Source organism: Hyla sarda, chromosome 3, assembly GCF_029499605.1.
Source record: "Hyla sarda isolate aHylSar1 chromosome 3, aHylSar1.hap1, whole genome shotgun sequence".
NCBI classification, from domain to species: domain Eukaryota; kingdom Metazoa; phylum Chordata; class Amphibia; order Anura; family Hylidae; genus Hyla; species Hyla sarda.
The window spans coordinates 396,926,175-396,948,912 of record NC_079191.1 but is presented as its reverse complement, the minus strand read 5'-3'; the positions used below and the strand labels follow the sequence as shown (position 1 = coordinate 396,948,912).

General features: G+C 43.3%; 1 long non-coding RNA gene across 3 annotated transcripts in view; it reads left to right on the top strand.

Annotated features, from left to right (window-relative positions):
- The window catches only part of LOC130362903 (uncharacterized), an 80,666-nt gene extending 69,013 nt beyond the window's left edge, over positions 1-11,653 (top strand). Inside the window, exons 3-5 of one of the 3 annotated variants that reach the window (XR_008891622.1) lie at positions 65-110; positions 6,015-6,044; positions 11,526-11,653. This is a non-coding gene — a long non-coding RNA (uncharacterized LOC130362903). Of the gene's footprint in view, positions 1-64; positions 111-6,014; positions 6,045-10,749; positions 10,845-11,525 lie in introns of those variants that run through there. The other 2 variants (XR_008891621.1, XR_008891623.1) reach the window with 2 other exon arrangements.
- The last annotated feature ends 11,085 nt before the right edge of the window (positions 11,654-22,738 follow it).

Here is a 22,738-nt window from a genome sequence, read left to right as displayed (position 1 = left end):
GAGACATTTAGAATATGTTGTTCCACTCAGTACACAGAAGCAGTGACTTCCTTTTTTATTACAGGAGTCCCTGATCCTGTACGACTCTGAATCAGTCGTTGAACCCAGAGGTAATTTGACAGTTAATTCAAGAGTCCATATTTACAGTATCATGCATTAAAGGGGTACTCTGCACCCCTAGACATCTTATCCCCTATCCAAAGGATAGGGGTTAAGATGTCAGATCGCCGGGGGCCCGCCGCTGGGGACCCCCGAGATCTTGGCTGCGGGACCCACCTGTACAGCTTCCACCTCACACCGGCACCGCTGGAGGCTTCGGATCCCGACCACAATGGCGGACGAGCGTGACGTCATGACTCCGTCCCGTGTGACATCACGCCCCGCCCCTCAATGCAAGTCTATGGGAGGTCCGTCACGCCCCCTCCCATATACTTGCATTGAGGGGGCAGGGCGTGATGTCACACGGGGCGGAGTCGTGACATCATGCTTGTCCGCCATTGTGGTCGGGATCCGAAGTCTCTGGCGGTGCCGGTGTTAGGTGGAAGCCGTACGGGTGGGTCCCGCAGCAGAGATCCTGGGGGTCCCCAGCAGCGGGACCCCGGCGATCTAACATCTTATCCCCTATCCTTTGGATAGGGGATAAGATGTCTAGGGGTGCGGAGTACCCCTTTAAGTCTGTAAGAAAAGTAAAACATTATTTTCTAATGTTTTACTAAAATATAAAATTCTAGCATAATCTTGGTTAGGTTAATGTTGAAAAAAACCTTAAAGCAGAACTTTTGTTTTTGGGTTTCCCAATAGTCTTCATTTTTAGGTTATCGTCTCAACATAAGGAACAACCAACTCATTGGTAGCTGCTGCATCCAGTTTTTGACCGAGCAAGCAAGTATTTTGTGTGAAGACAGAGATTAAGTAGTGGAGGGCACTTTTTTGGACACCTTTTCTTTTTTTAGAGCCAAAATGTCCACAAGGTATCCAGTTGCTGAGACCTGGGGATCCTCCAGAGTGAGCGATACTCTTTGTAGCTGTTTTCTACTCTTGAGGGAAAAGAAAAGAGTATTCTGAACTTGGAAAATTCTTTACAGTGCCCATCACCTCTGCTTTCTATCAAACTCTATGGGGGACATGTATTAAAGATTTTACCCCTGTTTTGTGTGTATTTTTTTGCACAAAATTTTGCGCAAGCACTTTTTTTCCCCCATTTTTTTGCGCACGTTTTGGTAGAGCATGTCCTCCAGATGTGGCTGAATCAGGGTACCTTGGAGTGACATCTATAGTACATATGGATTTATTACCTGCGTTATTTTCCTTTGCACCAAAAATTTTGACGCAATTGCGTCTTTTTCCCCATAAATATAAGCCAACTTTAACTGCACGTAGCGAAATCCTTTCTATTTCTGAAGGAAAGTTCTACTAAGGAACCACCAGAATGTTTTTACTTTCCAATCTCAATTCCTCATTTGGTTTGCTTTATATTGCTTTTTACTCCTTGGTTATTCCAAAGCACTTTTAAAATAATTTGCATATAGAATATTTGTTTACAGTTCAGTTATTCATTAGATCACTTGTATATTGGTATTGCTATTTTATGATCCAACAATTTATTACATTTACATAGGAAATGTTTGCTAGCTTACTTATCATTGAACAAGCTCCGTCACATTAAAATAGCTTTGTAATCCACTTAACACTGTAGATCATTCTCCTTTTATTTTTAAAATTTACTGCTTTCCGTTATACTTTCCCCCAGCGCCCGGTAAGATGGTGGCTATCACTGATAGCCAGCCATCTTACCATGTGACCATCTGGGCATGCTGGGAGTTGTAGTTTTGCAACATCTGGAGGGCCACAGTTTGGAGACCACTGTATAATGGTCTCCAATCTGTGCTCTTCCAGATGTTCCAAAATTACAAATCTCAGCATGCCCACTCTGTCGAGGCATGCTGGGAGTTGTAGTTCTATAACATCTGGAAGACCACAGATTGGAGACCATTATACAGTGGTCTACAAACTGTGGACCTCCAGCTGTTGCAAAACTACAACTCCCAGCATGCCCAGACTGCCCAAGCATGCTGGTAGTTGTAGTTCGTCAACATCTGACCCTTCAGATATTGCCGAAATACAACTTCCAGCATGTCTGGCCATGCTGGGAATTATAGTTTTTCAACAGCTGGAGGCACACTAGTTGGGAAACATTGTTGGTTTCCTAACTCTTTTTTCCCAACCCGTGTGCCTCCAGCTGTGCCTCCAAACTATAACGCCCAGCATGCACTGACAGACCATGCATGCTGGGAATTGAAGTTGTGCAACAGCTGGAGGCACACTGGTTTGGAAACACTAAGTTAAGTAAAAAAACTTTCAAGTGTTTTGCAACCAGTGTGCCTTCAGCTGTTGCATAACTACAACCCTCAGCATGCACGGACTGCCAAAGGGCATGCTGGAAGTTGTAGCAGTATGCCTCCAGCTGTTGCATAACTACAAGTTCCAGCATGTCCTTCTGCTGTCACTGCATGCTGAGATTTGAAGTTTTTGCAACAGCTGAAGGCACACTGGTTGTGAAACACTGAGTATGTTTCCGTGTTTCGCAACCAGTGTGCCTCCAGCTGTTGCAAAACTACAACTCCCAGCATGCACGGACAGCCAAAGGGCATGCTCGGAGTTGTAGTTTTGCAACAGCTGGATGTCCCCCCCCCTCCCTCCAATGTGAATGGACAGGGTACACTCACATGGGCAGAGGTTTACAGCAGAGTGCTGCAAGATTGAGATGCAGCAAACTCGCTGTCAACCCCCGCCCGTGTGACTGAACCCTAAAAACACTACACTACACTTAACCCCTTAAGGACACATGACGTACTGGAACGTCATGTGTCCACTCCCGATCTATAACGCGGGGCCACGGCGTGGCCCCGCGTCATAGCGGTTCGGGCCCGGCCTCTAACAACGTCCGGGACCCGTGGCTAATAGCGCGCGGCATTGATCGCTGTGCCGCGCGCTATTAACCCTTTAGACGCGGCGTTCAAAGTTGAACGCCGCGTCTAAAGTGAAACCGAAAGCATGCCGGCTAGCTCAGTGGGCTGTTCGGGATAGCCGCGGTGAAATCCCGAAATCCCGCGGCATCCCGAACAGCTGACAGGACAGCGGGAGGGCCCCTACCTGCCTCCTCGCTGTCCGATCGCCGAATGACTGCTCAGTGCCTGAGATCCAGGCATGAGCAGTCATGCGGCAGAATCATCGATCACTGGTTTCTTATGAGAAACCAGTGATCAATGTAAAAGATCAGTGTGTGCAGTGTTATAGGTCCCTATGGGACCTATAACACTGCAAAAAAAAAGTGCAAAAAAAAAGTGAATAAACATCATTTAACCCCTTCCCTATTAAAAGTTTGAATCACCCCCTTTTCCCATAAAAGAAAAAACACAGTGTAAATAAAAATAAAAATAAACATAAATGGTATCGCCGCGTGCGGAAATGTCCGAATTATAAAAATATATCGTTAATTAAACCGCACGGTCAATGGCGTGCGCGCAAAAAAATTCCAAAGTCCAAAATAGTGCATTTTTGGTCACTTTTTATATCATGAAAAAATGAATAAAAAGCGATCAATAAGTCCTATCAATGCAAAAATGGTACCGTTAAAAACTTCAGATCACGGCGCAAAAAATGAGCCCTCATACCGCCCCATACACGGAAAAATAAAAAAGTTATAGGGGTCAGAAGATGACAATTTTAAACGTATAAATTTTTCTGCATGAAGTTATGATTTTTTCCAGAAGTGCGACAAATTCAAACCTGTATAAGTAGGGTATCATTTTAATCGTATGAACCTACAGAATAAAGGTAAGGTGTCATTTTTACCGAAAAATGTACTACGTAGAAACGGAAGCCCCCAAAAGTTACAAAATGGCGTTTTTTTTTTCAATTTTGTCTCACAATGATTTTTTTTCCCGTTTCACCGTAGATTTTTGGGCACAATGACTGACTTCATTACAAAGTAGAATTGGTGGTGCAAAAAATAAGCCATCATATGGATTTTTAGGTGCAAAATTGAAAGAGTTATGATTTTTTAAAGGCAAGGAGCAAAAAACGAAAATGCAAAAACGGAAAAAACCCCGGTCCTTAAGGGGTTAAATAAAATAAGTAAAAAACACTATATATACACATACCGCTACACAGCCCCCCTCCCCTCCCCAATAAATATGAACAACGTCTGGTACGGCACTGGAGCCTCCAGCTGTTGCAAAACAACAACTCCCAGTATTGCCGAACAGCCATTGTCCAGGCATGTTGGGAGTTTTGCAAAAGCTGGAGGCACCCTGTTTGGGAAACACTGGCATAGAATACCCCTATGTTCACCCCTATGCAAAACCCTAATTTAGGCCTCAAATGCGCATGGCGCTCTCACTTTGGAGCCCTGTCTTATTTCAAGGCAACATTTTAGGGTCACATATGGGGTATCGCCGTACTCGGGAGAAATTGCCTTACAGATTTTGGGGGGCTTTTTCTCCTTTTACCCATTATGAAAAGGAACAGTTGGAGTCTACACCAGTATGTTAGTGTATAAAAATAAAATTATTTACACTGACATGCAGGTGTTGCCGCATACTTTACATTTTCACAAGAGGTAAATGGGAAAAAACAAAACCATTTTTTGGGACACAATTTAGCCAGAGTATGGAGATACTACATATGTGGGCGCAAAGTGCTCTGCAGGCGCACAACAAGGCCCATAAGGTAGAGTGCACCATGTACATTTGAGGTGATTTGCACAGGGGTGTCACAGATGTTAAATGAAGAATAAGGACATTGGTATAATTGATGTGTTATAATTGGGTGCAAAAAGTGGTATTATTGTGAGATTAAAACTCTACATAATGAATAAAAAAAATTCTAAAACTAATAACGAGGACACATTTACTGTTTAGGTGCAGATACGCTGCAGACAAAGCTCCTACTAAATAGAGCTGCGGTGTAAATTTATGCTCTGAGGAGAATTCTAAATTTAAACGCAATTCAAGAAAGTAGCTGCACAAGAATGATAAATTTAACGCAGCTGCGCCAAATTTAGACAACAGGCAGAGGGGTAAAAAAACTTCTATTATACACTGGAAATGATACATGTCCCCCTATGTCCATATCTCATATAGAACCATCCTAGTTCTGATAGTGTTGGGGGCAACACTGCCCTCCACTGCCTTATCTCTGTCTTCACACAAAAGACTTGCTTGATCGGTCAAAAACTGGATAAAACAGTTATCAATGAGTTGGCTTTTGCTTATGTTTAGACGGTGACCTAAAAGTGAAGATTATTGGGAAACCCAAAAATAAATGTTTTTTTTACCTGCTATCCTGCGTTCTTTCTGCCTCGGATCCTATGACATCTTATTGCTGAGATCTGGTAAGAGAACTGGCAGGTCTAAAATTCAATCTAGCAGAAAATCATCTGAGAAATAGGTGAAAAGTAGCACTGTGTGTTCATTGCAGACATATACTTACAGTAAAAAAGAATATGGACATAAGAGCCCTTAGAAGAATATGTGATCCCTGATAAGGCTGTTCATTTCACAGTGACATGTGTTCTGTCTCTGCGCTTTCAAATAGTTTTTGCTAGAATAATACCGGATTTCCTATTTATGATTTTGGGGCATTGTTTTAGAGGGTTGTGTACTTTTTCAACTTTGTATTGCTTTAGAATTTTTGCTTATATTTGGTATAGTACATATGGTATATCATACATGTATCTGTGTTGCAACAAGTTTCCCTGTTTCATGTAGCCTTATTGTGGGCATTTCACCACAGAGGGGGTGACATATTTACATACCATACACTCATGCATTACGTTTTTAGACTTGCTAATATGTGGTGTGTGTGTTTGTGAGACTATGTCATTGTGAATGTACAGCTATAATTTAGGGGTTCGCACAAGAGGTATACTATGGAGAGTTGATTTGTGTTTAAATATGCTGCACAGTAAGACATTACTTTAGTTAAAAATTATTTTTGTATTTTAAGAATAGGATTTACCTAAAAATGAAGCAAGATGAGAGGTTAGAAATCTTTCAAGTATAATGTAAAAAAATGAAAGTAGTAACTAAGTTATTTTGTTTTCCATCAGGGGCAAAGGTTTAAAGGGGTACTCCGGTGGAAAACCTTTTTTTTTTTTTTTTTTTTTAAATCAATTGGTGCCAGAAAGTTAAACAGGTTTGTAAATTACTTCAATTAAAAAATCTTAATCATTCCAGTACTTATTAGCAGCTGAATACTACAGAGGAAATTGTTTTCTTTTTGGAACACAGAGCTCTCTGCTGACATAATGACCACAGTGCTCTCTGCTGACATCTCTGTCCATTTTAGGAACTGTCCAGAGCAGCATATGTTTGCTATGGGGATTTTCTTCTACTCTGGACAGTTCTTAAAATGGACAGATATGTCAGCAGAGAGCACTGTGGTCATGATGTCAGCAGAGAGCTCTGTGTTCCAAAAAGAAAACAATGTCCTCTGTAGTATTCAGCAGCTAATAAGTACTAGAAGGATTAATATTTTTTAATAGAAGTAATTTAAAAATCTGTTTAACTTTCTGGCACCAGTTGATTTAAAAAATAAAAAAGGTTTTCCACCGGAGTACCCCTTCAAGCAAGCCTGTAGTTTCATAAGACTTTTTCAGAAGATGCTGCTGTATGTGTGGAGAAGCACTACTTATGGCCATTATATAACTTGTATCTGACATTTTTCACCAGATTTCTTTTCTGCAAGCCTTTTTGTTTTTTCCTCCTTACCTTTAAAAAATCATAACTCTTTAAATTTTGCACCCAAAAATCCATATGATGGCTTATTATTTGCACCACCAATTCTACTTTGTAAGGACATCAGTCATTTTACCCAAAAATCTACGACAAAACAGAAAAAAATCTTTTTGAGACAAAATTGAAAAAAAAAAAGTAATTTTGTAACTTTTGGGGGCTTCCATTTCTACACAGTTCCTTTTTCGGTAAAAATGACACCTTCTCTTTATTCTGTAGGTCCATACGATTAAAATGATATCCTACTTGTATAGGTTTGATTTTGTCGGACTTCTGGAAAAAATTATAACTACATGTAGGAAAATTTATACGTTTAAAATTGTCATATTCTGACCCCTATAACTTTTTTATTTTTCCGCGTATGGGGCGGTATGAGGGCTAATTTTTTGCGCTGTGATCTGAAGTTTTTAGTGGTACAATTTGTGCATTGATAGGACTTATTGATCATTTTTTCATGATATAAAAAGTGACCAAAAATGCACTATTTTGGACTTTGGGATTTTTTGCACGTACGCCATTGACCGTGCGGTTTAATTAACTATATATTTTTATAATTCGGACATTTCCGCATGCGGTGATACCACATATGTTTATTTTTATTTACAATGTTTTTTTATGGGAAAAGGGGGGTGATTCAAACTTTTATTAGGGAAGGGGTTAAATGATCTTTATTGACTTTTTTCCCACTTTTTTTTTGCAATGTTATAGCTCCCATAGGGACCTATAACACTGCACACACTGATCTTTTACATTGATCAGTGGTTTCTCATAAGAAGCCACTGATCGATGATTCTGCCGCTTGACTGCTCATGCCTGGATCTCAGGCACTGAGCAGTCATTCGGCAATCGGACACCAGGAGGCAGGTAGGGATCCTCCGGCTGTCTTGTAAGCTGTTCGTGATGCCGCAATTTCGCCGCAGCGATCCCGAACATCTCCCTGAGCTAACCGGCATGGTTTTACTTTCACTTTAGACGTGGCGATCAACTTTGAACGCCACGTCTAAAAGGTTAATAGCGTGCGGCACCGCGATCAGCGCTGCACACTATTAGCCATGGGTCCGGGCCTTTGTTAGAGGCCTGGCCCGACCTGCTATGATGCTGGGAAACGCCGTCGCCCCGCATTTTAGATCGGGAGCGGACTCATGACGTACCGGTACGTCATGGGTCCTTAAGAGGTTAAAGGGGTACTCCAATGGAAATTTTTTTTTTAAATCAATTGGTGCAAGAAAAGTTAAACAGATTTGTAAATTACTTCTATTTAAAAATCTTAATCCTTCCAATACTTATCAGCTGCTGTATACTACAGAGGAAGTTCTTTTCTTTTTGATTTTGTTTTATGTATGACCACAGTGCTCTCTGCTGACACCTCTGTCGATGTCAGGAACTGTCCAGAGCAGGAGCAAATCCTCATAGCAATCTTATCCTGCTCTGGACAATTCCTGACATGGACAGATGTGTCAGCAGAGAGCACTGTGGTCAGGAGGAAAAAAACAGCTCAACTTCCACTGTAGTATACAGCAGCTGATAAGTACTGGAAGGATTAAGTTTTTTTAATAGAAGTAATTTACAAGTCTGTTTAACTTTCTTGCACCAGTTTATTTAAAAAAAAAATGTTTTCCACCGTAGTACCCCTTTAACCTCTTAACGACGCAGGACGTATATTTACGTCCTGCGCCGCCTCCCGCGATATGAAGCCAGATCACGCCGCGATCCTGCATCATATCGCATCGGTCCCGGCGCTCATCAACGGCCGGGACCCGCGGCTAATACCACACATCGCCGATCGCAGTGATGTGCGGTATTAACTCTTTAGAAGCGGCGGTCAAAGCTGACCGCCGCTTCTAAAGTGAAACTGAAAGTGACCCGGCTGCTCAGTCGGGCTGTTCGGGACCACCGCGGTGATATCTCGGCGTCCCGAACAGCTGACCGGACACTGGGAGGGCCCTTACCTGCCTCCTCGGTGTCCGATCAACGAATGACTGCTCCGTACCTGAGATCCAGGCAGGAGCAGTCAAGCGCCGATAATGCTGATCACAGGCGTGTTAATACACGCCAGTGATCAGCATAGGAGATCAGTGTGCGCAGTGTTATAGGTCCCTATGGGACCTATAACACTGCAAAAAAAATGTAAAAAAAAAGTGTTAATAAAGGTCATTTAACCCCTTCCCTAATAAAAGTTTGAATCACCCCCCTTTTCCCATAAAAAAATAACAGTGTAAAAAAAATAAAAAAATAAACATATGTGGTATCGCCGCGTGCGTAAATGTCCGAACTATAAAAATGTATCATTAATTAAACCGCACGGTCAATGGCGTACGCGCAAAAAAATTCCAAAGTACAAAAAAGCGTATTTTGGTCACTTTTTATACCATTAAAAAAATTAATAAAAAGTGATCAAAAAGTCTGATCAAAACAAAAATCATACCGATAAAAACTTCAGATCACAGCGCAAAAAATGAGTCCTCATACCGCCCTGTACATGGAAAAATAAAAAAGTTATAGGGGTCAGAAGATGACATTTTTAAACGTATAAATTTTCCTGCATGTAGTTATGATTTTTTCCAGAAGTGCGACAAAATCAAACCTATATAAGTATGGTATCATTTTAACCGTATGGACCTACAGAATAATGATAAGGTGTAATTTTTACCGAAATATGCACTGCGTAGAAACGGAAGCCCCCAAAAGTTACAAAATGGCGGTTTTTTTTCGATTTTGTCGCACAATGATTTTTTTTCCATTTTGCCGTGCATTTTTGGGTAAAATGACTAATGTCACTGCAAAGTAGAATTGGCTACGCAAAAAATAAGCCATAATATGGATTTTGAGGTGGAAAATTGAAAGGGTTAGGATTTTTAAAAGGTAAGGAGGAAAAAATGAAAGTGCAAAAACGGAAAAACCCTGAGTCCTTAAGGGGTTTACTCTAATTGTCAGTTGTCTTCAAGTATATACAAGACAAAGAGACAGAAGATTCTGCTTCTATAAGGCTCATTGAGAAAGGGCTCCTAGCCCATCGCTGGCCCCTATCCTTTTGTTACTGCTAGGAATCTGTGTAGGACTCCTCTCCCAAGGGTTAGGGGTATTGACCTAAGGCAAAGCAAACTATGGAAAAAAAACTGCAGACCTTTTTGTCCTGGGGGCAGAATCACATGCCCCAATAGGCAGTGTAATGACTCATCCTAGTTTGGTCTGAAGGGTTAAACTTTTCTTGGTTCGGGCTTACCTTGTGTTAGTTTGCTGTGGTTACACCCTGACCTATCCATAGTTCTGTCTTGGTTGCCTTGTTTGACCACACCTGTTCAGATGCCTATTTAAAGGGGTACTCCGGTGCTTAGACATTTTATCCCCTATCCAAAGGATAGGGGATAAGATGCCTGATCGCGGGAGTCCCGCCGCTGTCATGCCCCCTCCCGTAGGCTTGCATTGAGGGGCGGAGCGTGAAATCACATGGGGGCGGGGGCGTGACGTCATACTCCGCCCACCCTGTAGTTGCCGGTAATCAGTCCCGGAGCGGACACGCTCCGGGGACTGATTACAAACGTGGTGCCGCGTGCAAGATCCAGGGGGTCCCCAGCGGCGGGACTCCCGCCATCAGGCATCTTATCCCCTATCCTTTGGATAGGGGATAAGATGTCTAAGCACCGGAGTACCCCTTTAAGCCTTCACTGCCTTACCAGTGAAATAATTCTGCTTCTGTAGCTAGCATCTCTGTCCTGCTTTTTGCATTTCCTATTGATTACCTGGTATTTTGTGACCCCAGCTTTTGACTTAGGATATTCTACCTCCATTTTGTCTTGGCTCATAACTGTCCTCTTGCTTTCCAACTTGGCTTATTGACAATTCTGTGTGTTTGTTTGTCTACCCTGAGTATTGTATGTGTGTATTTACCTTTTGTATGCCTCACAATTCCCTGACCTGTGACTGAGTTTTCTGTAATTTGTTATCTTGACAGGAGTCTCCCAACACCTAGTCAGGCAGGGACTGTCTTCATGGGTTCACCCGTTACCTAGGGTGGAAATGCAATAAAAAGGGAAAGGGGCTGCGGGTGAGTTTAGAACCTCACTATTTCCTTGTCCATATCTGACAGGTAGGCTCATTGTGATCTTTGTAATGGAGCCTCCTTTCTTCTATGTATCTGACTGATTGTCCCTGATCTTGCAGGTAGACTCTAGCTCCTGTGATGTCTCCAATACACTGCAAAACACAGAGGCAGTGATTCTGTTCGTTATCTCTATAGTGTAGCAACAGCATGGAGGACATTAAGTGCTGAGCGGACTAAATTATGAATAAAGCACTGAGGTGGGATCTGTTTATCTCTATGAACTCCTGTAGCCTCTTGTTCTATCTGCTTCTGGCTCTTTCAGATACCCCTCCCACCATAGACTCCTACTCCTCTCCATTGACTAGACTCCTATGGGAGGCATGTAATATAATCCCTTAGTGAGATGGCTCTAGATCTTGAGCAGTTTTTAAAAGTAGAGGATGGGTTTAGGAGGTGAAAAGGATGAGAAAATAGCCTGATAACTTGAGAAAAAGGCATGTTTTCGATAGATTTTAGCTAAAACGTACACCTGTGTGCAGGTGTAATTTAGTAAATCTGGGGGCCTGCAAGAGCATGCCCATTATTCTCACTTTTTTAAAATGGGCACAGATGACTTACACCCCCCTCCCCCCACAAAAGCAGCCATAAATGAATTACCCCTTTATCTTCTTATATTTTCAATGCAGATCTGAAAGGTTTGCTTTTGAACAGAAATTTATATATAGCCTTAAGAAAGAAGAGGTGATCAAAACAAGGTATTATTGAAGATGGAAACCATGTGGATTTGAAGGAAGAATATATTGTTTCCAACCGATGTGAATAATGAAATTAAGTTTAATAAGTTTTTGTGAGTCTTTATCACATAATCACTTATTCTGAAAAATGAGGACAACCTGCTGAGCACCTGTTTATCTTTACCCTATGGCTGAATTTGTCTCAGCGTGTGGCTAGGTCCAGTGTATACAACCCTCTAGAACATGTGTAGTATATCTAGAGCCATCTCAGCAGTCTCCAAACAGAGTTGATTAGTGATGATTTGATGGCCTAGGGCAGGTGCAATCATTTAGATGTAGGAGCAAGAAGTGAACTATAGTTCAAACCGAAAATTGTTCTCTAGATGGTTACCAATACTTATTTTGAGAAATATTTTTTATTGATTGGATTAAATAAGTATTTATATTGCACAGAAAAATTAGATAAACATGAATATGGAACTGAGGGAACTTAAAGGAAGATTAAGAAACCCTTCTTTTAGGCAAATTTGGTCATTTCACCAAGAAAAAACAGTACCATGAAGAAGAAATCTTATAAAAATTCCACCATCACATTACTTACTATTACCACTATATAGTGATGGTAAATAGAGTACTAATTAGGTGCAGTCAGAGGGAAATTTATCAAGAACTAGCTGAGTACCCGGCGTTGCCCAGTTTTTCCTTCCTAATCCTTGTTGGGGAGGAAAATCAACTTCATATCCCGTCCTCATATTTTGTTGTCAGATGTAATATCCCGTCCTCATATTTTGTTGTCAGATGTAATATCCCGTCCTCATATCCCGACCTCATATCCCGTCCTTATATCCTGTCCTCATATCCCAACCTCATATCCCATCCTCATATCTCAACATCCTATACCGACCTCCTATCCCAACCTCCTATCCCGACCTCCTATCCCGTTCTCATATTCCGTCTTCATATCTTGACCTCATATCCAGTCTTCATATTCCAATCTCATATACCGTCCTCATATCCCATCCTCATATCCCGACCTCATATCCCAACCTCATATCCCGTCCTTATGTCCCATCCTCATATCCTGTCCTCAGGTGGGACTGATTTGTGATGAAGATATTGTAAGCTGAAAATAGAAGGGGACGTGGCTTTGTGGGACTGGGCATAATTTGCAAGCCAGACCGATGCACAAAAAGGGTAGATAATACAAGGGGTGGGGCTTAACATATGGGCGTGTCTTTGTCAGATGGGGTGTGGCTTGCAAGCCGGATTGACACATTCAATAGGAGATGCAGAGTGGAGCTTGTGGAGTAAGGTACTGGAAGTCCCATATACTTGCATGTGATTGAAACAAAAACCCATCTTTTATATAAGTAGATAAAACAGGAAAAAGAGAATGACGGGGCGTGCCTTGTGTATTACCACTTAGAACCTGTAGGGGAAAAGGTAGAGGGAAGGGCTTTGCTGGCCCTTAGGTAGTGGCCGCTCACCTGAAGCGAATAGGAAATTCACATATAACCCAATAGAGTGGGTAATCAATGAGAAGAAGAACAGCTGCTATGCCCAGGGTCCCAGGAGAAGAGATGATCCAATCCTGATGCAAGTAGAGGAGGGTAGAGGAAAATTATCCTTAGAATGACGCTACTCATAGGCGTGCGCAGCCTATTGTATTGGGGTGTGCACCCCAAAGCACAAACTCACGCCGCGCATGCGTGTGTGTGTTTATGTGTATATATATATATATATATATATATATATATATATATATATATATATACATACATACATATACACACACACTCTTGCTTGCATGCACACATACATAAACAGACCTGCACTCATATAAATATCATTACAAACAAAATGAAAAACTTTATTAAAACTTTTTTTTGGATTGGAGGCTTTTTTTTTGGATTGGAGGATCCATTATACATATACTGTACAGCAATCATACCTCCATAATACATACACTGTGACTGTACAGCAATCATGCATCCAATCCATTAATAATGGATTGAATGTATGATTGCTGTACAGTCACAGACACAGTGTATGTATAATGGAGGTATGATTGCTGTACAGTGTATGTAGAAGAGCTTGCTCTTCTGAGTGTTGCTGTGTAAGAGGGGGCGTGAAAGAGGAGTTACAAAAACTGTGATTATCTGTTGTGCGGAGTGAATCTGTGGAGTGGGTGCGACTGCCTATAGTCTACATTCATATTTTGGGTAAGTTTTTCTCTTTTGCACATAGTGGGATAACTGTTAGAGTTTAAACACCCTTTTTCATTTTTTTTTTTTTTTCTCTGTTCCACCTCTAGGGGGAGGAGGAGTAGATTGGGCACAGGTGTATAAATCTTAGCTTGGGACTCTTATTGAGAGCTTGCTCTTCTGAGTGTTGCTGTGTAAGAGGGGGCGTGAAAGAGGAGTTACAAAAACAGGAGTTTGAAAGCAGGAGGTTGAGATCGCTGTGAGTGTTAATTTCTGAACCCACAAGGTCTACAAAAAATTTTAAGTGTCATTTTGACTGTCTGTTTTTTCCTATACATTTGTGAAATCCCCATAACTAGATGGCCTCCATGTTGGAAAATGCAGTCCAATGTACATCCTGTTCAATGTATGCAATCCTTGAACAACAGTTTGAGGGTGCATATTGTTGTGCGAGATGTGTGCTAGTTGTCCGTTTGGAAGCCCAGATCCTGGATCTAGAGGGGCGACTGGCAACAATGAGAAGCATTACCAACATGGAGAGGAGTCTCGTGCTCACTGAGCAGGCACTCTCGGGAATAGAGGTGGGGGAGGACAGTGGGACGGAGTTGCAGGACAGTCAGGCAGTTAGCTGGGTTACAGTTAGAAAGAGGGGTAGGGGAAAAAGTGTCAGGGAGGCTAGTCCTGAACTGGCACACCCCAACAAGTTTGCCCGCTTGGCAGATGAGGGGGATGCCATTCCAGAGCTAGCAGAACTGCAGCAGGATACCGCCTCTGACCGCCAGGGGGGTGTCTGCTCCAGTAAGGAGGGAGGGAGGAGTACAGGGCAGGCCAGACAGGTACTAGTGGTGGGGGACTCAATTATTAGGGGGACAGACAGGGCAATCTGTCACAAAGACCGGGATCGCCGAACAGTGTGTTGTCTGCCTGGCGCACGAGTTCGGCACATCGCGGATCGGGTTGACAGGTTGCTGGGCGGGGCTGGAGAGGACCCAGCAGTCATGGTACATATTGGCACCAATGACAAAGTAAGAGGTAGGTGGAGTGTCCTTAAAAATGATTTCAGGGACTTAGGCCGCAAGCTTAAGGCAAGGACCTCCAAGGTAGTATTTTCTGAAATACTACCAGTACCACGAGCCACACCAGAGAGGCAGCGGGAGATCAGGGAGGTAAACAAGTGGCTCAGAAGCTGGTGTAGGAAGGAAGGGTTTGGGTTCATGGAGAACTGGGCTGACTTCGCTGTCGGTTACCGGCTCTACCGTAGGGACGGGCTGCACCTCAATGGGGAGGGTGCAGCTTTGCTTGGGGAGAAGATGGCTAGAAGGGTGGAGGAGTGTTTAAACTAGGGACTTGGGGGGAGGGAACCTACAGCAAAGAGGGGGAAGATAGTGTAGATAGGGAGGTGGGAATTATAAATGTACCTGGGGGTGGACCGGAGGGAGGGGTTAGAATAGTTAATAGGAATAGGCTTCATAGGAAAATAAAACTTACACCCTTGAATCCCATTAACCCCAATAACATAAAGGATGGAAATGTAAAGTGTATGTTCACAAATGCCAGAAGCCTAGCAAATAAAATGGGGGAGCTTGAGGCCTTGATACTGGAGGAACATATTGATATAGTTGGGGTCACTGAGACATGGCTGGACTCCTCGCATGACTGGGCTGTCAATCTGCAGGGGTTTACATTGTTTCGCAAGGATAGAATGAACAGAAAAGGTGGTGGAGTCTGTCTGTATGTAAGAAGTGGTATGAAAGTCAGTGTGAACGATGCCATAGTGTGTGATGATTTTGAGGAGGTGGAATCACTGTGGGTAGAATTACAAAAGGAGGGAAATACTGAAAAAATAATATTTGGGGTAATCTACAGACCCCCTAATATCACTGAAGAGATAGATGTTCGGCTTCATAAACAAATAGAGAGGGCCACCCGGGCAGGTACAGTGGTAATAATGGGAGATTTTAACTATCCAGATATAGATTGGGGTCCGGGGTTGGCTAAAACTACAAAGGGGCGACAATTCCTAAATTTATTGCAGGATAATTTTTTGGGCCAGTTTGTGGAGGACCCAACAAGAAGTGATGCCTTGTTGGATCTGATCATTTCCAACAACGCAGAGCTGGTTGGTAATGTAACTGTGCGGGAAAACCTTGGTAATAGCGACCACAATATAGTTACTTTTGACTTAAAATGTAGAAAACAAAGACAGGCGGGGAAGGCAAAAACATATAACTTTAAAAAGGCAAACTTCCCTGGGCTGAGGGCTGCACTACAGGACATAGACTGGGGGGAAGTGTTCTCAAATACTGATACAGAAGGTAAATGGGACATCTTTAAATCAACTCTAAATAACTATACAGCTAAATATATACCAAAGGGGAACAAATATAAACGATTAAAATTAAATCCTACATGGCTGACACATGATGTTAAAAGAGCAATAAACAACAAAAAAATTGCCTTCAAAAAATACAAATCTGATGGGTCAGCGATAACATTTAAACAGTACAAAGAGCTTAATAAAATCTGTAAAAATGTAATAAAAACAGCAAAAATTCAAAATGAGAGACAGGTGGCCAAAGAAAGCAAAACTAATCCTAAATATTTTTTTAGATATATAAATGCAAAAAAAAAAAGGACAGAGCATGTAGGACCCCTTAATAATGATAATGGGGAGGTTGTCACAGGCGATCAAGAGAAGGCGGAGCTACTGAATGGGTTCTTTAGTTCTGTATATACTAGGGAAAAAGGAGCTGACATTGGCCAGGTCAGTGCTGGTAACACATCATGTAATGTACTGAACTGGCTTAATGTAGAGATGGTACAAGGTAAGTTAAGTGATATAAATGTAAGCAAATCCCCAGGGCCGGATGGACTACACCCAAGAGTTCTTAGAGAGGTAAGTTCAGTAATATCTGTACCCCTGTTCATGATATTTAGAGATTCTATGGTGTCTGGTATTGTGCCAAGGGACTGGCGCAAGGCGAATGTGGTGCCAATCTTCAAGAAGGGCTCTAGGTCTTCCCCAGGAAACTATAGACCGGTAAGTTTAACGTGCATTGTGGGTAAATTGTTTGAAGGACTTATAAGGGATTACATACAGGAATACATAGGGGATAATTGTATTATAAGTGATAGCCAGCATGGGTTTACTAAGGATAGAAGTTGTCAAACCAATCTAATTTGCTTTTATGAAGAGGTGAGTAGAAGCCTTGACAGAGGAATGGCTGTGGATATAGTGTTTCTGGATTTTGCCAAAGCATTTGATACTGTCCCTCACAGACGTCTGACAGGTAAGTTAAGGTCCTTGGGCTTGGAAACTTTAGTTTGTAACTGGATTGAACACTGGCTCATGGATCGTACCCAGAGAGTGGTGGTCAATGATTCGTACTCTGATTGGTCCCCGGTAATTAGTGGTGTACCCCAAGGTTCAGTACTGGGCCCGCTGTTGTTTAATTTATTTATCAATGATATAGAGGATGGTATTAACAGCTCTGTTTCTATCTTTGCAGATGACACCAAGCTTTGTAGCACAGTACAGTCTATAGAGGATGTGCATAAGTTACAGGATGACTTGGATAGACTAAGTGTCTGGGCATCCACTTGGCAAATGAGGTTCAATGTGGATAAATGTAAAGTTATGCATCTGGGTACTAATAACCTGCATGCATCGTATGTCTTAGGGGGGATTAAACTGGCAGAGTCACTGGTAGAGAAGGATCTGGGTGTACTTGTAGATCACAGACTACAGAATAGCATGCAATGTCAGGCTGCTGCTTCCAAAGCCGGCAGGATATTGTCATGTATAAAAAGAGGCATGGACTCAAGGGACAGGGACATAATACTCCCCCTTTATAAAGCATTGGTACGGCCTCACCTGGAATATGCTGTTCAGTTTTGGGCACCTGTCCATAAAAGGGACACTGCGGAGTTGGAAAGGGTGCAGAGACGCGCGACTAAACTAATATGGGGCATGGAACATCTTAGCTATGAGGAGCGATTAAAGGAGTTACAATTGTTTAGTCTTGAGAAGAGACGTTTAAGGGGGGATATGATAAACGTATATAAGTATATTAATGGCCCATACAAAAAATATGGAGAAAAACTGTTCCAGGTTAAACCCCCCCAAAGGACGAGGGGACACTCCCTCCGTCTGGAGAAGAAAAAGTTTAGTCTCAAGGGGCGACACGCCTTCTTTACCGTGAGGACTGTGAATTTATGGAACGGTCTACCTCAGGAACTGGTCACAGTAGGAACAATTAACAGCTTTAAAACAGGATTAGATACATTTATGGAACAAAATAACATTAATGCTTATGAAGAAATATAAAATCCCATCCCTTCCCCAATATCGCGCCACACCCCTACCCCTTAATTCCCTGGTTGAACTTGATGGACATATGTCTTTTTTCGACCGTACTAACTATGTAACTATGTAACTATGTAATGGTGGTATGCTTGCTGTACAGTGTATGTATAATGGTGGTATGCTTGCTGTACAGTGTATGTATAATGGATGTATGATTGCTGTACAGTGTATGTATAATGGATGTATGATTGCTGTACAGTGTATGTATAATGGTGGTATGCTTGCTGTACAGTGTATGTATAATGGTGGTATGCTTGCTGTACAGTGTATGTATAATGGATGTATGATTGCTGTACAGTGTATGTATAATGGATGTATGATTGCTGTACAGTGTATGTATAATGGTGGTATGCTTGCTGTACAGTGTATGTATAATGGTGGTATGCTTGCTGTACAGTGTATGTATAATGGATGTATGATTGCTGTACAGTGTATGTATAATGGGGTATGCTTGCTGTACAGTGTATGTATAATGGATGTATGATTGCTGAACAGTGTATGTATAATGGATGTATGATTGCTGTACAGTGTATTTATAATGGACAGGACCGTCTTTAATTTTGATTGGACCCTGGGCAAGCAATTTTTTTTGGTCCCCCTGGTCCCCCACTCCCATCCCACACACACTCGTGATCAGTACAGGACCAGTAATGTAATGTATGTACACAGTGACCTCACCAGCAGAATAGTGAGTACAGCTCTGGAGTATAATACAGGATATAACTCAGGATCAGTACAGGATAAGTAATGTAATGTATGTACACAGTGACCTCACCAGCAGAATAGTGATTACAGCTCTGGAGTATAATACAGGACATAACTCAGGATCAGTACAGGATAAGTAATGTAATGTATGTACACAGTGACCCCACCAGCAGAATAGTGAGTACAGCTCTGGAGTATAATACAGGATATAACTCAGGATCAGTACAGGATAAGTAATGTAATGTATGTACACAGTGACCTCACCAGCAGAATAGTGAGTACAGCTCTGGGGTATAATACAGGATATAACTCAGGATCAGTACAGGATAAATACGGGGGAGGGGATTATCAGATTATACATGTGAGGGGAGGATGATAATGATTATTATCATCCTCCCCTCACATATATGTAACATCTCCCCCTCACATGTATAATCTGATAACCCCCTCCTCACATTGATAATCCCCTCACATATATAATATCATACTCAGATAATCAATGTGAGGAGGGGATTATCAGATTATACATGTGAGGGGGAGATGTTACATATATGTGAGGGGAGGATTATAATAATCATTATTATCCTCCCCTCACATGCATAATTTCCTCCCTTCTCACTGTCACGATGCCGGCTGGCAGGTAGTGGATCCTCTGTGCCAGAGAGGGATTGGCGTGGACCGTGCTAGTGGATCGGTTCTAAGTCACTACTGGTTTTCACCAGAGCCCGCCGCAAAGCGGGATGGTCTTGCTGCGGCGGTAGTGACCAGGTCGTATCCACTAGCAACGGCTCAACCTCTCTGGCTGCTGAAGATAGGCGCGGTACAAGGGAGTAGACAGAAGCAAGGTCGGACGTAGCAGAAGGTCGGGGCAGGCAGCAAGGATCGTAGTCAGGGGCAACGGCAGGAGGTCTGGAACACAGGCTAGGAACACACAAGGAACGCTTTCACTGGCACGATGGCAACAAGATCCGGCAAGGAAGTGCAGGGGAAGTGAGGTGATATAGGGAAGTGCACAGGTGATAACACTAATTGGAACCACTGCGCCAATCAGCGGCGCAGTGGCCCTTTAAATCGCAAAGACCCGGCGCGCGCGCGCCCTAGGGAGCGGGGCCGCGCGCGCCGGGACAGGACTGACGGAGAGCGAGTCAGGTACGGGAGCCGGGGTGCGCATCGCGAGCGGGCGCTACCCGCATCGCGAATCGCATCCCGGCTGGAGGCGGTATCGCAGCGCCCCGGGTCAGTGGATCTGACCGGAGCGCTGCAGTGAGGAGAGTGTAGCGAGCGCTCCGGGGAGGAGCGGGGACCCGGAGCGCTCGGCGTAACAGTACCCCCCCCTTGGGTCTCCCCCTCTTCTTAGAGCCTGAGAACCTGAGGAGCAGACTTTTGTCTAGGATATTGTCCTCAGGTTCCCAGGATCTCTCTTCTGGACCACAACCCTCCCAATCCACTAAAAAAAAGGTTTTCCCTCTGACCTTTTTGGATGCCAGAATCTCTTTGACGGAGAAGATGTCCGAGGAGCCGGAAACAGGAGTGGGAGGAACAGATTTGGGAGAGAAACGGTTAATGATAAGTGGTTTAAGAAGAGAAACGTGAAAGGCATTAGGAATACGAAGAGAAGGAGGAAGAAGAAGTTTGTAAGAGACAGGATTAATCTGGCACAAAATTTTGAAAGGACAAAGATAGCGTGGTCCCAACTTATAGCTAGGGACACGGAAGCGGACATATTTAGCGGAGAGCCATACCTTGTCTCCAGGGGAAAAAATGGGAGGAGCTCTTCTTTTCTTATCCGCGAACTTCTTCATGCGTGATGAAGCCTGTAAGAGAGAATTTTGGGTCTCTCTCCATATGATGGAAAGATCACGAGAAATTTCATCCACAGCGGGCAGACCAGAGGGCAAGGGGGTAGGGAGGGGGGGAAGAGGGTGACGGCCGTACACCACGAAAAATGGGGATTTGGAGGAAGATTCAGAGACTCTGAAGTTATACGAGAATTCGGCCCATGGTAGAAGATCTGCCCAGTCATCCTGGCGGGAGGAAACAAAATGTCGTAAATAATCACCCAAGACCTGGTTAATTCTTTCTACTTGTCCATTGGATTGAGGATGATATGCAGAAGAAAAATTTAATTTAATCTTGAGTTGTTTACAGAGAGCCCTCCAGAATTTAGACACGAATTGGACGCCTCTATCCGAGACGATCTGCGTGGGCAACCCGTGAAGACGAAAAATGTGTACAAAAAATTGTTTAGCCAACTGAGGCGCTGAAGGAAGACCAGGAAGAGGGATGAAATGTGCCATTTTGGAGAATCGATCAACGACCACCCAAATAACAGTGTTGCCACGGGAAGGGGGTAAGTCAGTAATAAAATCCATACCAATCAGAGACCAAGGCTGTTCGGGGACAGGCAGAGGATGAAGAAAACCAGCGGGCTTCTGGCGAGGAGTCTCATCCCGGGCACAGATAGTGCAGGCTCGCACAAAGTCCACAACATCCGTCTCCAGAGTCGGCCACCAATAGAAGCGAGAGATGAGTTGCACAGATTTCTTGATGCCCGCATGACCTGCGAGATGGGAGGAGTGACCCCATTTGAGGATTCCGAGGCGTTGGCGTGGAGAAACAAAGGTCTTTCCTGGAGGAGTTTGCCTGATGTAGGCTGGAGAAGTGGAAATCAGGCAGTCAGGAGGAATGATGTGTTGCGGAGAGAGTTCAACTTCAGAAGCATCCGAGGAACGAGAGAGAGCATCGGCCCTAATGTTCTTATCGGCAGGCCGAAAGTGAATTTCAAAATTAAATCGGGCAAAGAACAGAGACCACCTGGCCTGGCGAGGATTCAGCCGTTGGGCAGACTGGAGGTAGGAGAGGTTCTTGTGATCTGTGTAAATAATAACTGGAAATCTTGATCCCTCCAGCAGATGCCTCCATTCCTCAAGTGCTAATTTAATGGCTAGAAGCTCTCGATCCCCGATGGAGTAGTTCCTCTCCGCCGGAGAGAAGGTCCTAGAAAAAAAACCACAAGTAACAGCATGCCCGGAAGAATTTTTTTGTAGAAGGACAGCTCCAGCTCCCACAGAGGAGGCATCAACCTCCAATAGGAAGGGTTTAGATGGGTCAGGTCTGGAGAGCACGGGAGCCGAAGAAAAGGCAGACTTGAGCCGTTTAAAGGTGTCTTCCGCTTGAGGAGGCCAAGACTTGGGATCGGCATTTTTTTTGGTTAAAGCCACGATAGGAGCCACAACGGTAGAGAAATGTGGAATAAATTGCCTGTAATAATTGGCGAACCCCAAAAAACTTGGATAGCACGGAGTCCGGAGGGGCGTGGCCAATCTAAGACGGCAGAGAGTTTGTCTGGATCCATTTGTAGTCCCTGGCCAGAGACCAAGTATCCTAGGAAAGGAAGAGATTGGCATTCAAACAGACATTTCTCTATTTTGGCATAGAGTTGATTGTCACGAAGTCTCTGAAGAACCATACGGACATGCTGGCGGTGTTCTTCTAGATTGGCAGAAAAAATCAGGATATCGTCCAGATATACAACAACACAGGAGTATAAGAGATCACGAAAAATTTCATTAACAAAGTCTTGGAAGACGGCAGGGGCGTTGCACAGGCCAAAGGGCATGACCAGATACTCAAAGTGTCCATCTCTGGTGTTAAATGCCGTTTTCCATTCATCCCCCTCTCTGATGCGGATGAGATTATAAGCACCTCTTAAGTCCAGTTTGGTAAAGATGTGGGCACCTTGGAGGCGATCAAAGAGTTCAGAGATGAGGGGTAGGGGGTAGCGGTTCTTAACCGTGATTTTATTAAGACCGCGGTAGTCAATGCAAGGACGTAGAGAGCCATCTTTTTTGGACACAAAGAAAAATCCGGCTCCGGCAGGAGAGGAGGAT